We start from the raw sequence: 15,369 nt of genomic DNA on the forward strand, positions 1-15,369 counted from the left end.
GACAAACAGGAAGGAATGTTTAATTTCAAGCGGATTGTTAAAGGATCACCGACCGACAAAGCCACCTCAGACTAGTATAGACCAGTTGGCTTTTCATTGACCTTTTTCCAGAATACTGCCCCGCCCCCCTTCTTTTTGTAATGTACAGCTGGGCTAGCTTTAAATTCTTCGGACAGTGCTCTTCCTTCAGTTAATCTGTCCCTGATCTTCCGTAAACCTCATTTTATTAGCTCATACACAAGGTTGATCCGTGTGGAATTGGGCTGGGAAAATCTATAACCGTGTAAGTTTAATTTCATTCAGATGTCCGCGCAGAAGATGGCACAATGAAAGTCTGATAGATCTCGCCAATCGTTACATGCTAGCCATAGCGATTGAGGTTTTAAAACGCCCGAGGAGGATTCTCAGGGTGACGAATATATATTTAAAAAAAAAAAAGAGGTGCGGCTTTACAACTCAAGCGTATTAACGGCGAGCATGGACCGTTACGCCGTTTGATGAGCAAAGTCCAATGAGTGGATTTCACCCCCGAGTAAAGTCATTTCCCAACCGTGCTTGTATTACACTTTTTGTAATTTACGGCAACGTAATGTCATGTGTTTTCTCTTACCATTATCCCCATAAGACCCACTTTTAAGTCTTCCTTGTCTCGAGGCTTACGCAAAGAAGAAGAAAAAGCGGACGAGCGTGACCTCAAAGCGTCTTTTGTCGAGCAGGCATGATTCATGTGATGGGGAGAAGGTTGGGGTGCGCGGGGTTAATTGTGAGTGATGGGGTGTGGAGGATCGAAGGGTGGTCTGACAAAGACCAGCTTGAGTTCAGCGGCGCCTTCGCCCCCGCGCCGCAGTGCCGGTGGTCCCGATCGTTTGATCACATTTGGTCTGAGCTGTCGTTTTTGGCAACGGTTCGATGGAGAGCTCTCGTAGTGGCCCAATTTTCTGCAAATAATCAGTAAGTGTGGCTATTTTTTCGCCAAAGATCCAAAAATGAAAACAAATGAAATATTTTCCAGTAAAAGGAAACCGCATAATATTAAAAATAAACACTTTTATTTTCGCAAAATACTCAACCAAGCGTTTTTCTTTCTGGAGAAAGCGCATCACTCAAAGTATCTTTCTTTATTTTTTGTCATTGACTGCTAGCGTCATTGACACACATTTCAAAAGTCAGGTCATCGTGCGCGCGTCGTCTTGTCTCATCTTGTCCCGCCGAGATCCCCGATTGACGGCGCCATCGGTCTTGTACCCCCGTTAGCAGACGACTCGCCCAATACCCCCCTGCGTGCGCTTGTTCGGCGGAGGAGATGGGCAGCCCAGATGCTGGCCGTGAAAAACGATGAAGGCAAGATGAATTTGGCCGTCACGGCTGCCTTTGACAGTCGATATAAATCTGATTTCGATGTTGAGCGGGGCCAGTTGGACCTTAATAAATCAGAGCCATCCAAACGTGTTCCTCCGAGGGCCGCGTACGGAAATATGGAAGGATTCAAACGATTCTTTTTACATTCAACTTAAATTGATTCCACAAGCTAACACCAATCCATCAAGCAATTGCAGATTGTTTTTATCGACACAGCGGTGCCTTGCGAGTTTCATTCATTCGTGGACCGTCCTTGTTGATTGACTCAAATACAGTCGGGTGTGGTTACTTCGTCTGCATGTGAGCGCGTGAGTGTGAGTTGTGGCTTACAGCAGCAGTGTTTGACCGTTCGTCGCATACAACGAATGCCCAAAAGTCAGGCTAGTACACTAATTGCTCCTTTTTGGGGTTTTAAAAAAATATCTACTCCAGTGGCAGTGCATGTGTAGCATCGACTCATTGAAGTGATACTTGTGGCAAGGTTCGAGTACGACTAATGGAGCAGGTTTGTAGTAGAGGAACCGTGATCCATCTCGGGGGAGCACCATATTTCCCCAAAACTTCGCTTTATTGTTGTTTACACAGGACTAATATCGGAAGTAAGTAGAAGGGGTTCTTTTCTCCACTCCTCTCTCTCGCCGTGCCACAGAGGACAGCGGGAAATATTTGACAAGTCGACGCGTTCAGGGCCAGAAGTAGGATTAATGGCCGCCTGCCTGCCTGCAAGGTCCTCTGGCGGTAATTGCAAGCAGAATCGGAGTCTGTGATCTCAGCAGCGGTATGCGACACGTCAAAACAGCCCAGCCTTTGACAGATTGCCTTCCCTTCAGAAATAACTTAAGCACATTTGTTCTCTGAAATGAGGTATCGGCGCACCTCCCACGCCACAAAACGGGGGCGACGGCTCCTTTCAAGCGCATTCCGTTGAGCGCCGAGCCGCTCGCGATCGCATCGTCTTTTATTCGCCACGTCACCTAATTGCAGCGGACCCAAACGGGACGCGTTTTGCTCTCTCCCCGCTTTGCACTGTAAATCTACAATGTCATCTTGACAGTTGTAATATCCTGATGCAATCCACACTTAGCGATGAATCATCACAATATCAATTGGATATATATATCAAATATTGCCATTCTGGCATTTTTATTTCCATCAATGGCGTCATACCAATGAATGATACCGCGTGGTATTATTTTTTTCCCCTACCTTTAATGTGAATACTGTACCAAGAAATATATTATTAAGAAAACCTTTATTAGTCTCGCATTGGAGAAATTCCAGATTCACAGCAGCAAAGTTATGAAAGGAAGAAGATAATCCGCTTCAAACTCCAAGCCGCGACTCCCAGCTCCAAATCCGCATCGGCACTCCGCGCCAATGCTCCTTTCTTCTCATCGTCGGCTCCTCAAGACCTCCATCCATCCAGCCGGCCTATCTCGGCCTATTCTTTCCCCACCCTTATTATCCATAAAATCTTTTCCCTTGCCGTATCAATATTTTGCTACAAGTCCGTCCACGCTCTTATTTCGGGGGGGGCCTCCTCCGGTTTTTGCAGCCTCCTGGGCCGCACTAGAATAGCTCCCCTGTGGTTGTCCTGCACTCGCATTCTCCTGCTTGATAGTTTAGCATATCGCCCGAGGACAGAGAGATTCATTCTTCTGCGCCCCGGCCTGCGCTGTGGCTGGGCCGTGTCCTCGGGAGCGACGAGCCAGCCAGGCAGGCAGGCAGCCTCTCGCCTCGTGACTGTCCAAACACACTTGACTCCAGGCAGCCACATCAAAAGCGCGTCTCTGCACGGCCGCCTTTGGAAAGCGTTTCACCGCAAGGGTGCTAAACCTATTTACTTTCCACGGTTAAAAGGAAGGAAAGGAGGGTGGGGGGGGGGGGAGGCAAAATGTGCTCATCAAGATGGTCAGAGGCAGTATTTGAAGAGAGGTTTTTGACACGGGAGTGAGTTAGAAGAGACAAATTCATAAAAGATCCTTTTAGTGCATCTCGCTACAAGTTTTCTCTGACTACTCTGGCAAATCTGCAAATTTCACATTGGAAGGTCGGAGCCTAGATTCAAATCCCGAACTTTGGAACTGCTTGCCCACTGTGCTGCCTGAATTATTCTGTCTTTAAGTCAGCACTTTTACATATTTTCGCTTTAAATGTGGCGCTTTGAGCACATAATATGAGCCCATGACTATGCTAAGTACATAAACAGTACTTTGCTAAGGATTGCAACTTTTTTTTTAAGACGGACCACTTGCTATGAAATCAAAATCTGTGGTTTTCCAAGTCAAATTGGAAATAACATACGACAACGCCCCCCCCCTCCGGCTGGGATGCTTTAGCCCTCACAGACCTCACCGTGCGTACGGGATGACAAAACATCCCTTTTCTGCCAACAGCTACGCGCGAGGAGGTTGACGTTCTGCCTCGTAACAATAACGCAAACATCTGAACCGCAGCTGGCCGGTGGGGTCAGCGCACGGCCAACGCCGATCGGGGCCTCTCGACGTCGAAGTGAATGATGGCGACGCGAGGGACATCAACGCCAAAACTCTAAAGTTCATGACCTCGAAAGCTCCTCCAAAAGTTTCTTTCCATGTTCGGCCTCAAAGGTTAAAGTCGCCTCCATTTAGCCATTTGCATTCGGCTCGATTAGCATATTGGGTCACCTCCCTTTGGTCATTGTTGCCAACGTGAGCGTTGTTGGATCTCGTCGCGCTGACATTGTTTCCAGTCCTGCCTCACAGCTTGATTGAACCAGATTAGCCCAATGAGCGTAGATGACAGGATGCGGTGACATCGGGATGTTGTGTAGCGTTGCCACTGCTGCAACCGAGCCACTCGGAGTCGCCGATTGTCAAACAAGAGGCCTCCATCGCCGATACGCTTGTTCTTTTAATTAAGTGCTCAGCAAAGCGTCAACCTCCACACGCAGCCAGGACACACTCGGTCCGCCAAATTCCGAGCTAACGTTAGCTTCTCCTCCAAATACAGAGCTCTTGGAACAGCGGGGGTGTCGCACTTTGTTGGCATTGATGAACTCTCACTTTCATGTTTGTTCTCCAAACCCTGAAATCAGAAATCAGCCCTAAAGAGCTGTGCCGTTGTTGTTGTTTTTTTTTTTTTGTCGTTGCGGTGGACTAACATCAGCAGTTGCTCGGGGCCCCCTTTCAGTTCGGGGCCCGAGGCAACTGCCTGCTTCGTCGCCTGCCCCTTTCAGGCGTGTGTGTGTGTGTGTGTCTGCTCCAAGTATTAATTTGTGTAGCGCCACCCCGTTTAATTGGTCTTAATCTGAAGTGAGCGGCTTTGATCTGCCTGACAGTTTGACTGCATTAGCGCGAGCGCGGGGGCTAATCCTCGCCGTAGCTTGTTCTCGCGGCTCAGCCAGAGGCCTGTCCAAGCATAATATGTCAGCTGAGGGGATAAGCCGTCATCAAACAAGCGCGTCTAAGCTTCTGGAACACGAGGGCTGAAGGGCCGCCGTCACGCTGCGCCGACACAACAACCGCCGAGATGTTGAGCCGCCGCCAGGCCCGCTGTGCACCTTTTGCCAACGAATTCTGAGTGGAACGCCGTCAAGTTGACGACAGTTTCATTTTGACCGACATTGCTTTTCAAGGGGGGGAGGATTTCAAGTTTGAACGTGTAATAAGTCATCTCGCGCACCAGTGTGCCAGGAAAGATTGTCATGCGTCATCGGAAATGATCCAGCGGCGTTGATTCCGTCCCAAATTTTGCATACGGATGACTCGCTAGTTGGAGTGACTATAAGAGAACAAAAAAAAAAAAATAGAGAGTTTTGTGCTGATGTATTTTCGGGCTCTTCTGCTCATCACCTGTAAACAAAAGGTAGCGTGTGATCTGCTCTAACGACATACCGAAGAATTGCGGCCAAGTGTGGTGCTGGCATTCGGTCCTGTGACTACACACTTGATGCCTGATTATAAACATCGTTACATGGCCGCGTTGCCCCAGGAGCCGGCGTACAATCGCGTCTTTATCTCACATCTGTACAAACAACGGCTGTTTTCCGCCCGCATTTTTAAAATTGTTTTGTATCCGCGCTGTCATTTCACATCCCGAACTCTGACTGAACCGTGATGAACCGCGATAGCCATCTTGACAGCCAACAGTGAGTGCTTTGAGCGCAGGCGAGGCGAGGGAGAAAAGGAAGCGTTTCGAATGAAGAAAATGGCAGCAATGTCTTGATTCCAATTTATACAACCATTTTATTTCTTTACATCGTCTTGTTTTCATGCTGTCTATTTTTACAATATGGTGATCCAGTATTCTTTGTGATTAAAACAGTCACCTAAAAAAAAAAAAAAAAGAAATCGGGGGGGGCCGGCGGGGGCGTACAAAGAGATGAATGCCATTTCAGTGCGTCTCGTGAGCCGCGGCTGAGCAAAAGTGCAGCTGCCAACAGCTGGAGCATTAGCACGGCCATTAAGAGGTGTCCAACATTTCCAGGGAAAGCATTTGAAAAATGACAACCTCCCGGCGCTGCCGCGATATTAATTGTACACAGAGGCCGGCTGGGAAAAAAACACATGTGGAAACAGTTGGTGGGACAAAAAGCGCCTTGTTTCACCCTCACAAGGTGCCTTGTTTGCGCGTCAGCCGTTCAACGGCAACAACTGGGAGCTAATTGTTTGCGGAACGAACTCATTAAACACCGCATGCGCGTGTGGGCGCGTTTCTTCAAATGATTTTCTCGGAACACAAATAGTGAATGTTTATCAGCGTATTTTTTGGGGTGGGGGATTTTAGGGGTTTAGGGCACCATTTGAAGACCCTCACGGTGGAGTCGAGTTGAAGGTTGTCATCATCCTCTCAGAACAATTACAGTCTTGACTTAAGCAGAAAGCATGAGCTCAATCTGCCCGTGATATAAATTGAGGATTAACTTGCCGTGTTTTCGCTAAGACGACGACCTTAACGAGGATCCAGCGAGAGGGCCCCGTAATTAAAAGTCCCAATTCCCCAAAGATTGCGATTCGTGAATGGCTTCCGGCTCGATTCCAGCTCCCGGGGGTTCGATGGCTTTTCCGCAGATGATGGCGATGTGATGTTGTGCTTCTCATGGCGTCCGTGCCAGCCCTCGTAGTTACTGATGCGGATAAATGCGGCGCCATTCATCATCACCTCCTATTCATTAACAGCCAATAAGTCATTGCCGCTTCCTCACAGGAAGATTTGGGAATGTGACTTAACCACCGCGAGTGCTTGAGCCCATGGGGGAGGGAGGGGAGATGCCGCCGCTTTTGCTCATTATGTCTTATTCCACGTGGCATTTGCCTGCCCAGCTGTCATCTCCATAAAGAATCGCACATGAAGCTTAGTATTGTATTTATTTCAGCTGGTGCATTTTTCTTCTTGGGGAAGAAGAGGCCCACAGAGGTGCACCGACTGATGAGAAAGGATGATCGATGTTGCGCCCGTGTCCCGGCTCTCCTCTGGCCCGTTGTCATTAATCAGCGCCATTAGGCCGCGCTCTCGCCCACCACTGCCGCAGCCTCCCTTTTGTCTCATATCCATAAAGGGAAAAAGCCGAATATACTCCCGCTTGCTTCTGCGGCAATGCTTGCAAGCTAACGGCAAAAGTAAAACAAAAATATATTTTAAAAATATATTAAAATTTCATTCATTCATTCATCTTCCGTACCGCTTGATCCTCACTAGGGCCGCGGGGGGTGCTGGAGCCCATCCCAGCCGTCTCCGGGCAGTAGGCGGGGGACACCCTGAATCGGTTGCCAGCCAATCGCAGGGCACACATAGACGAACAACCATCCACGCCCACACTCACACCTGGGGACAATTTAGAGTGTTCAATCAGCCTGCCACGCATGTTTTTGGAATGTGGGAGGAAACCGGAGCACCCGGAGAAAACCCACGCAGGCCCGGGGAGAACATGCAAACTCCACACAGGGAGGCCGGAGCTGGAATCGAACCCGGTACAAAATATAAAATAAATAAATATAATATAATACATAAATAAAAAAATATATATATAAAATTTAATATTAAAAAAGCAAAGCAAGGCATTGCAGGAAACCACGACCATGTTGCTATAGGGAGAGAGAGCAGAAGCCAGAACCGGGTTGCCCGGTTGGTCTGCGTGTCAGCATCAAAGTGTGGAGGTGTGGCCAACAGCTGATTAAAAGTCTGCAGGTTGTTTAGACCGTGAGTGAAGATAATTTGATTCAAATCGAGCGAGCAACAAATCATAGTCTTGTCAAAGAGCACCTTGCTCAAAAGTTAAATATAACTGAACTGTACTTTGCAAATGTACTTTCAGGGGTTACGACGCCATTATCTGACGTAATGTCAAGTATGCTCACTTTCCGCATTTAAATTCACTCGTTCTTTGCCCACCACCACTTTAAAGCGTTGGAGGGACTTTTTTTCAGGCTGATAGTCATCATCGGGCTTTTATTTTATCTTAAGTCAACGAGCATTGTTTTAATTTGAAGCTGTTATCATCCATGTTGTCACTAATCGGCAGTGTCAGTGCAGCGGTTGAAGCCCCCACACAACACACACGCACACACACACAGACACACCTCATCATCATCATCTGTGTCATCCAAGCCAAGCGATCTGATAGGACGATAAGGCGTGAAAGTGATTCACACGGCTTCATTCCGAGGGGCTTTGCGTGTTTGATTTGCATAACTAGAGAAAATGATATTAGATGGGCATATTGATTTAATTTTGTCCGGGCGCACTGTTAATTACGCTATCGTAAAAGTGTCACGGCTTTATTGCCTTGGTTCAGAACGGTCGAGGGGGGGGAGGGGTGCGTTGCTTTACGGCCGCCGTTGTTGCCTGGCTGCGGCGAGGTCGTCAAAATTATATTGTCAGGCGTGATTTTTACATGAGTGGGTCATCGTTAAAAAGAGAAAAAAAAAAACCTCGTATCAGCGGCGCTTTGAAGGATTAGCCCCGGCTCATCTGACTTTGTTCTTTGGTATCGCATGGAGTGCGTCGCGAGTGTTTTCCATCTGCCTGTAACCGCCCCCTCCCCCTTGCGCTGACATCTTGATTTATATTCGGATTTTAGCAGCACTACGTGTTTGACATCATTCCGAAGGAGGACGATCGCCTTTCATCTCGATGGAGAACACATGGCTCCCGTGGGCCGCGACTCGCACGTGCTACGAGTTGTTGGCGCGACTCGAAAACGGGAAAGCGCGTGGCTTCTTTGTTAGCGTCGTTTTTAGCATTAGCATTCGGTGCCATTTGTCATAGTTATTCACAGCATTCTTCTCTGTGGTCTGTCAAATGTACGAGATATGTTCAATTTTGAGCGATTTTGCATGCGGAAGGGGTAAAACTTTGTCCGTCTTCGATCTCCATGGTGCCGATTTTTCACCTATTGTGGCTGGGTTGAATATATTCTTTACGATAAATGGGGTTCACTCTGAGTAGTGAACGGCCCATTGCAAATTTTGCCAATTGTATTACTGTGTCCATGCGCATAGCGTCGACTTGACGCAGGATTTGTAAGTAGAAGGATGCAAAGTGGATGACGCAGCCGACCTCCAGCGGAATTTGGATCTTTCCAAATGGATTGGCCCGGGGCGCAATTCAGTGAAATGAGCCGGTGTCACAATTGGGAATGCGGCCCATCCTTTGAGGGGCTCTCAGCAACGTCAGGCGGGCCTGTCAGAATGTCGTGATCTCCAGTCTTGGGCAACACAAAGCAGTGCATAATGTGCAATCTGGTAAGTGTTCTCCCGCGCCGCAACCTCCACCCGTCATCCAATACGTCAACCACGACTGCTCTCTGGGCCGTGCAGGGATGTTTGTGGTTGAAGTTGATGAATTGGACCACGAGCGCAAGGAACTCCCGGGGCCCGGCCACCGGTTTGCCCGCCCCCTGACGCCACGTGATGCTGATTAGCCGCATCCTGAGCTAGCATGAAGATTAAGCGGCGCTGTCTGGTCGCCGAGCGGCGCACTGCATCACATCGGGAGGAAGAAGAAGAAGAAGAAGAAAGAGGAAGAAGACGACAGCTGCGGCAGTTAATCCTTCATCGCTGGGGCAGGCGAGATGGACAGCCAAAGATAACCCTCGGTAACTTCTGCTACAGATCAGAAACTCGGCCTTCCATCTGCGCTCAATTCACGCGTCAAAATGAGGAACGAGTTCCGAGCAGATGCTGTGAAACAAATAACATCCACACGCAATGCAGTCTGTTGCACTCAACCCCCGCCATAGGTGAAAATCTGCAATGGTAATGCGTGTTAGCCTTAAGAGATCCTTTTGGGATGATATATTCGGCGCGTGTGTACGTAGCGCTCCGCTGACATTGACGTATTAGTTTGGGTGTCTCTCGCAAACGGGAGAGCTTTAAATTTGCCACCTTGTTAGCTTTTGATTTATGTGATCGCCATTTCCCCCTCCTTACCCGCGCAAGTAATTGGCCCGGCCCCCTTGTAGGAAATAATCAGCCTGTGCGCAGAAACAAATGCCGCTCTGATGCTAACGAGGCAGCGCGGCTGACAGTTATTCATGATTGTTATGATAAAGAATTGAGTTGTAGTGCGGAAAAGGACTCGACGTGGATGCGTCTGAAAAATAATGAACTCGTGCACTGCCGGGGAAACAATCGTGCGTCGTCAGGGCGATGTGGAATGACTGCCGATTGATGAATCCGTCGCCTCGTTCTGGGGACACGAGAGCGGCATATGCTCGCCGCTACTCGGGCCAAGCCCCCGAAAGGGAAGCCAACCCACGCATGGACTCAACTTAGTCTTTTGGACGGGGTTGTCTTCTCGAAAAAAAATCCACTCGCTCTTTCGTTGGTCATTAACTCGTATGCAGTCGTACTTTGACAAGTGTCCGGTTGACCAAAAGCTCAATTTGCTATGTTTGCAGATGCAACAAACCATAAACGGGCTAAACTATGGACCAATCGTGGTGGTTGGCACACAATTGCGATTTCATCTCTTTGCGGCGACACCCTCCTGTCAAAACTCTCAGTCTTTGTTTGCCCACTTGAAGGAGGGAAAAAAAAAAGTCCTCACAGCCGCTCGCTGTCACCGTGTCCACCAAAGACTCACCCCAACCCGCTCGACCTCGCCCGTCCCCCATCCAGTCGACCGCTCGGACCGCAAAGAGTTCCAGTCCCATCAAAACAAATTAAAGCCGAGGCTGCGGCGGTGGCATCGCTGCTCGGGTGTCGCGCGCTATTACGCTGACGCAAACGCTGAATGTCCTTGTCAGCTATTATTTCAATACGCGAAAACGTCGAGCCTCGTTTGGAGTCGACGTCTTCGCCTCCTGCTGCTGGGACTTGCCGCCCTTGAAATGCAGTTCGTGGATGATTTTTTTTTTTTTAGCTGCACTCGGGAGCTTGGTTTTTTTTTTTTTGTGTGCATTTATTTGCTTCTTGAGTTCAAACCGCTTGAATATTTTATCTAGCAGGCCTGGAACACAGAAGACAAACAAAAAGCATCGATCTCCAAATTGTTACATTACTATTTTACGCACGAAAATGAGAAAATTGCATTTATTAACAAATATTAAAAGCATTTTATCTTGACTGAAATTTTAAAGTAACTCTTTTTTTCGTGTAGCAGCAGGCCATTGATACGCCGCGCGCTTGCGGGCTGTTCCCGACTTGAAGCCAATTAACATATTTTTGGGAAACCATAAATCTCTGCTGAGCAAAGAGTGGATGTGAAATCACGCGAAAGGCCCAAATTCCACAAGGCGACCCCGTTGAATGTGTGCTCAGGTCAACCGTGACTCAGCGTTTTGGACATTTTCACAGTTTCTTTGTGGCCACACGTTCCCTGATGGGCACCCGGGTGGCAGCATTTTGATAAGAGGGTTCTGTTGCTTAGTCCGCTCCATTAGCGGGGTCGGGAGTTTCCGCCCACCCCACTCCTTGAACTCCTGACCTATCGCGCACAGAAGCTACATTTACAAAATGCAAGCTGACTGCATGCCAGCTACGTGCAATGGCCGACTTTGATAGCATCGCAACCCGCCAGCACCGCACTCCCTGTTTGTATTTATGGCCCCAAGTCTCGCGGTTCCCCCTCAGCCATAAATCATCTTAATTGGTTGACTGATAAAATGTGTGCCGGGGCGCCCGTTCACATTGCGACCACGCTGCTCTCACTTGCCGTTTAATCTTTCTTCCGCAATAGTTCATCTGTTAACCCGCGGCGCAAAAAAAAATCTGGCATTTTTGTGGGTCTGGAACACCCAAGTGCACTCGGTCTCCCCACGCAAATGTCACGTGAGCAAACCGAGAAAGCAGGTGAGCAACGTGAGCCTGGGCTTACTTTGGCGTCAGTATTGGTCATCAAGCTTGGATTGAAAACAACACAATATTTAAAAAAAGAAAAACAATAGCATGTTTAGACGCGTACAACATATTGGAATTCCCGACCAACAAGCAGGAGTGACGAGTTCAGTCGGCCTTTTGATCGTGTAGTGGAAAGTGGCCCGGCTGACAGGGATTATTATTTATTTGTCACGCCGGCAGTAATAAGCTGTAGATAGGGCGGCGGAAGAGCGCTTGATTTATTGCCATGTCCAAACACCAGCGGCGGAGCGCGCAGGATAAATACCGCACTGTCACTTCTGTCCATCCGTCAGCATCGCCGCCCTCCTGAAAAACAAAAACAAAACGGACAAAAAAAAAAACAAAAAACAAGCCGCCCTACCTTCTCATGCTGCGATACATAAACAATCTTTCATTATTGCCATACATTATTCTCCTGATGGGCTGTCAGCATCAATTATTGGAATGAATGAGCTTGTTCTCATGCTAGGGGGTGAGCTACCTGCTATTGGCTTAATGCCGACAGCAAAATGCACAATTCAAAACGTGTTAAAAATCCAAAATTTAAAAAATAAAAGACAGCACAAAAATAGTACACCAAAAAAGATTTTCATTTGTAATGTTAGACAAAATAACACAAAATATAAAGTAAAAAAATACAAAATAAATCACTAAATGTGAGCAAATGGTACACAAATATTAGAAAGGAATCCCCAATTAGAAATATTCACAGAAAAATCCACAAATAATAACAATAATAATATTTAAAAAATAATACACTCTCCCCCCCCAAAAAAATATTTGGAAATAGCCCAAAAAAAGCGTTAAGTTCCATTTCCTATGACATGGTTGTATGGACTTACTTCCTTTATGGCCACAAGTCTCCGCTCCGTTCAGGCCACGTAATCCCGTTAAAAAGCCGTCACACTTTTTGGATTATGTTATTGAAACGTCACATAAGTGGATAAACTTTTCCCGGGTCACGGTGGATCTTGTTTGGTTGTATTGTGTAGAAGCAAGCGTCCCTCGCTCCAAATAGATATTGAAATATTAGATGGTGACCAATAGTCCCAAAACATACCAAAATAGAAGAAGGAAAGACACAAATAATAACAAAGGTTTCTAGAAACACCATTTCCAGCGTCACCTTTGTCAGCCATGCCATGTTTTCTTCCTCTCAGCCGTGCCTTTGTTTTGGCAGACCCTTCCCGTCACCCCCCTTGCCCCCTAAGCCCTCCGACGTCATCTATGGCAGGCCTGACCGATATCGGTCCTCTTGAAAGGCTTCCCCTTGCAGATTGTTATTTACGATCTTTTGTTTGTACTCGGGGCGTCGCGGCTAACAATACGGCTAATGGCCCTCGTTTGTTATTGTGCGACGGGAGCGCTGAAGTGAAAAGACTCATTTGGAGGTTTAGGAGCGCCTTGACGGGAGCCATTTATAAGCTGATCATTGCCAAAATGTCCAAGTCGTTAATAAGCCACCCATCAGCGTCTCATTAGTTCTTCCTGCTGTTCGAATACGCAGTTGCAGGATGCAAAGGCCGATGGATGCTTATTCTGGTCGAACCTTGAATATTCTGCGACATACGAGCGCCCCGACCAGTGGCGTACAAAGTGGTGGGCGGCAGGGGGTGGCGATTGAGCTGATATTAAAAGCAAGTTTCACGCGGCTTTCCGTGTATCTTTTGGAGAGTTTAATGAAGTGGGTCGTCGCACACGGAAGCCCTCGGCAGTGACGGGGGAGGGCGGGCTAGTGGCCGCCACAGCCCCCGTGCTCGGAGTCGATGAAGGTGGCTTAAAATTGCTTCTAACTCCGTGACGGTGATTAATAAGGAGGGCTCTCATCGGAGGACCCATGGCATTCGTCTTAATCTCACGCCGCGCACCTCGTGCAGTTGCCACCGTGACATTTCGTGCGGTACTCGTGAACTGATCTTCATTGCTATTAAGAACTGGGCGTCTCACCCCAGAGGCCTTTTCCAAACCATGACATCACATTTTGTTCCGGGTCGACCTCTTGTCGATGTAATTCAATTTTTTTTTAATGGTCGTAAAACTAGTTGCTCTCATGAAAACTAGCGGGATGATTTCCTTCAGTTGACCTTGGCGGGGGCCGTAGGACGGGAAGCCTCACATGATGTATGGGCCAAGGGACCATGGTTTGCCATGAATCGTGAGCGCTGCGCTATGAAGATTTCCAACATTTGAACTCTCCTGGCTGCGACTCATTATTGAGCCTCACCGGTGCGCTTGACCTTTTCAACTTTGCAGTCTGAGCGTTTAGTGCCCCAAAACGTGGCGTTCTGCTAACAAATGTTCAACAATGTTTCTAACTTTCGTTCTTTCTCTTCACAAAACGCTCGAAGCGTAGCTCGCTGTTAAGGTAATGATGCCATTAGTGATGGATGACATGGCTTGTCCGACTTGCCGTGGCGTCGCCATCGTAGGAAGAGAGCGTATTTATCGATGCGATGCCGTCCATCAAAACGTAGCCTTTGTGAATGTATCTTGCCGTCGCAGGGAGCACGCATCTCTCGCCCATGTGCTTATCAACAAACCGTGAAGCCAATCAATGAGGATAATCCATCTGGAAACCTGTCGATATGGTAATGATGCCATCTCATCGCGATTGCCGCGCGGCCGTATCAATCATCGGCCCCGCCGGAACGCTTTGCAGCTGTTGCAACAATCCACCTTTTATTGTGCGGCGGAATAAAGTGGCCCCTTTTGTGATTAATGCCCCCTGCATTGTGCCGCGCCGCGCACTGATTGTTTTCAAATTCTCGGCAAAAAGCCTACAAGAAGTCAATGGGCTCGAGTGTACAAGCGGACTCCTGCGCCATCGCTCAAGATTTGCGACGTATCGACTAACATTTGCATGAAAAGAGCAGAACTGCGATGAAGAATCGGCTTTTCATGATCAAATGTGCGTCGCGGTAATGCGGTAAAGACAACATTTGACTGGAGGTGGGAGCTTGAAACGATAGAATCGGTTTCCGCCAAGTGATGCAATTTGTTACCGTGTGTGTTGAACGTTTAAATAATGATCCGGCATATGTTTCCCCACTGTGAATGTTGCCGGGATGGCGTATTTGTAAACGATAGGTGCTAGCGGCTAGGTCAATTAGTCAACGAGTCTTGGCTAACGATTTCGGTTAAACCTAAATATTAGCCTGTTAGTTGTTTGAATTCATAAAAAAGGGGTGTTGATTGGAACTACATCTGAGGATCGTCCTCTTCTCACAGGGAGGCAGGAAGGAGCTGCCCACAATCCCCCCCCCCAAAAAAAAACAATCAAAACTGATAGCGCGAGTGTGAACGGCGGCCCGGATGGAAGCAATTTATTCAAACAATCATCCAAGTACATGAAATGCGCCCGTGTCGCCACTTCTTCGGCGTCGATGTTGGAAAATGTGACAGTTGTTTCCCCGCGATGAATCACCGGCGGGCAGGATGCAAAGTGGATTGTTGTGCGTCCTGATAACAATTTAAATCCTGTTATGGGTACTGCTCGGAAAAGCCCCCCCGCTGGAAATTGAACATGACACGCGAGCGATTTATTATCCTTGTGTGTTCTTAACCTCGGATATCAGATTGTTTGTCGAAGCGTATCCTTGTGATCCCCCGCGGAAAGTAGTGCACTCTCGATGAAAATGTGTGACGCGGTTGGGGGAAAAAAAAAAAAGAGCGATGATGAATGCATCTC

The 15,369-nt window shown here is 47.9% G+C and overlaps 2 long non-coding RNA genes across 2 annotated transcripts in view; one reads left to right on the plus strand and one right to left on the minus strand.

Moving 5' to 3' along the window:
• The window catches only part of LOC127604072 (uncharacterized), a 58,735-nt gene that overhangs the window by 12,133 nt on the left and 31,233 nt on the right, over positions 1 to 15,369 (plus strand). The gene's annotated exons all lie outside the window — the stretch shown is intronic.
• LOC127604079 (uncharacterized) lies at positions 6,691 to 13,721 on the minus strand. The gene is made up of 2 exons (XR_007963209.1): positions 11,766 to 13,721; positions 6,691 to 6,947 (listed from the first exon to the last, which is right to left on the minus strand). It is a non-coding gene; the product is annotated as an uncharacterized LOC127604079 (long non-coding RNA).

Source organism: Hippocampus zosterae, chromosome 7, assembly GCF_025434085.1.
Source record: "Hippocampus zosterae strain Florida chromosome 7, ASM2543408v3, whole genome shotgun sequence".
NCBI classification, from domain to species: domain Eukaryota; kingdom Metazoa; phylum Chordata; class Actinopteri; order Syngnathiformes; family Syngnathidae; genus Hippocampus; species Hippocampus zosterae.